Source organism: Mastomys coucha, unplaced genomic scaffold (assembly GCF_008632895.1).
Source record: "Mastomys coucha isolate ucsf_1 unplaced genomic scaffold, UCSF_Mcou_1 pScaffold16, whole genome shotgun sequence".
Taxonomy (NCBI): Eukaryota; Metazoa; Chordata; class Mammalia; order Rodentia; family Muridae; genus Mastomys; species Mastomys coucha.
Window position 1 is genome coordinate 9,836,115 of NW_022196898.1, and position 2,021 is coordinate 9,838,135.

General features: G+C 44.2%; 1 protein-coding gene across 1 annotated transcript in view; it reads right to left on the reverse strand.

Annotated features, from left to right (window-relative positions):
- Window positions 1-940, reverse strand: part of Igsf10 (immunoglobulin superfamily member 10) — a 28,466-nt gene extending 27,526 nt beyond the window's left edge. The window contains exon 1 of the mRNA XM_031373906.1: window positions 208-940. The gene's annotated coding sequence lies outside the window, so the exon portion shown is untranslated. The remainder of the gene's footprint in view (window positions 1-207) is intronic.
- Window positions 941-2,021: the final 1,081 nt, after the last annotated feature.

Below are 2,021 nucleotides of genomic sequence, written 5' to 3' on the forward strand. Positions count from 1 at the left end.
AAAAAAAAAAAAAAAAAAAAAAAAAAAAAAAAAGCAGGTGAGCTTGCTATCATTAGATGAACAAAGATGGAACAAGGTGGCTGGGAAACAGAAGCGACTACATGCACCCTAAGAGTTAGTTGCAAGAGAATAGAGCCGTAAATAAATACCGCATGAATTCCGTACAGGTAAGCCTTGAACTGTATTTAACAAAAGAGTTGGCAATACCTGAGCTCTTCTGTCTTGCTTTTGAATCCTCTTGTAACAGGCAGAGACAGGAAATCTTCCGAGGAGAGTCTTCGCCGGATTGAAGGAAAGTTCTTTGCTTCCAAAGGGATCAAAAGGCTTATTGGCTTAGTCTTTTCTAGCTTACAACTTCAGAGAACTTGGAGGCGCTTCTGTTATTTTAATGGTATCATCCATTCCCAAACTAACCAAAGCTTTCCTTTATCCAGCTGCTGCTACTGCTGCTGCCGCTGCTGGAGACTCTGTAAATTCTTCCTCCTCCCTCAATAGTATAGGTTAGTTAGTTCTCATCAAACTCACCTAAACTTACAAGTACTTATCAATCACTCCTTCTTTCCGAAGTCCCAGGCGTTTCTCCTCGAATTGCTTGCTTTGCACAAACACGTCATCAGTGTTTATGAAAGGGTCCCAGGCTACATAGAATCCTTCCCGCGCGTTTTTTGCCTGGCTTCAGTCACTGAAGCGATGTTCCCTTGGTCTCTGCTTTTGTCCCCACTCCCCTCCAGTACTTTCCTTTCCCTGGATCCTTCTGCCCATCCCACCCTCTGTCTCGTTCTGAACCCCAGCTCCCGCATCTACCAGATTCCCTGGGTCCCTTCACTTTCCGAGAGGATTAGCAGCAGCTCACCTCTGCCTTGGGCCAATGGAATTGCACCGCCTTTGGGGTCTGCTCAGCCTCTAGGGGTCTTCGCTCGGGGAAGAGGGCGGGGCAGGTGACGCAGCTGTAGCCTCTGCTTCTGGGAATGGGCGGGCCATCGACCCGGACCACCGGCGCCAACCCAGGCTCGCCTGCGCGTTTGCTCCTCCCTGGTTGAGAAACCTTTGGCTTTTCATGCCTGGTGGCTGGCTCTCTGTGGCCCGGGCTGGTTCAGGGGCTACAAATTCTTTCCTTTAGTGATCTCTCCCACTTTCTAACAGGGGGAGAGCGGGCCTAGGCATAAAAATAGGAGAGGCACTATTGAGAGGAAGAAAAGGATTAAGCTTGGGTGGGTGGGTGAATGGATGCCAAAAGAAGCTAAAGGTGTGTGTTGGGGGCGGGGCAGAAGAGAGCTGGTAATGGTACCAAATATGCTGACAGCAAGTGATAAACTTGAATAAAAAAACATGCCAAGGACCCCATCAGTCTACACAACGAATGTATGGTAATGACAGTGATATCAACAACAGCAATAACATTCAAAGATGCTTTAATCACTGTGGTTTGCCCTGGGTTTATGACTCCCCTTCTACTTGCAAGTTGAGATAGCAGTGAAGTGAGGTGTCTGAGGTTTGCATGTACTCTTCGGCCCTGGAAAAGGCACCTATCCTCTTTCTCTTTATTGGTTATGTATGTTTGAGGTGTACAATGTGAAATTATGAGCTACATGAAGATGAAACAAAAAATTGTATCTATCACTTTATTCTCTCTGTGTAAATGTGTATTAGTAAGATACACTCTTTTTCTGTGTGTTTTAAACAGAATTATTAAATACAGTCCTCATATTATACATTAAACCTCTGGATTGCTTCACTCTGTAGTTGTTGCTTTGTGTCCTTTAATCTGCAAGTATCCTTCTCCATCCCCAATTGCATAAACCACCTTTGTCTATATTCTCTATATGTGACTATTAAGAAAAAAAAACACCCCGTAATGAGAACATAGAATAATTTTTCTGCATATGGCTTAGTTCGCTCATTTGTCATGATGTTTTTCTTTTTCCTTTTTCTTTTTCTTTTTTTATACATTGTGATGAGGGTCATAGCATCCTTTTGTAAGGTTGGATGTTATCCTGATACATCCTATTCCTCTAGCAGGC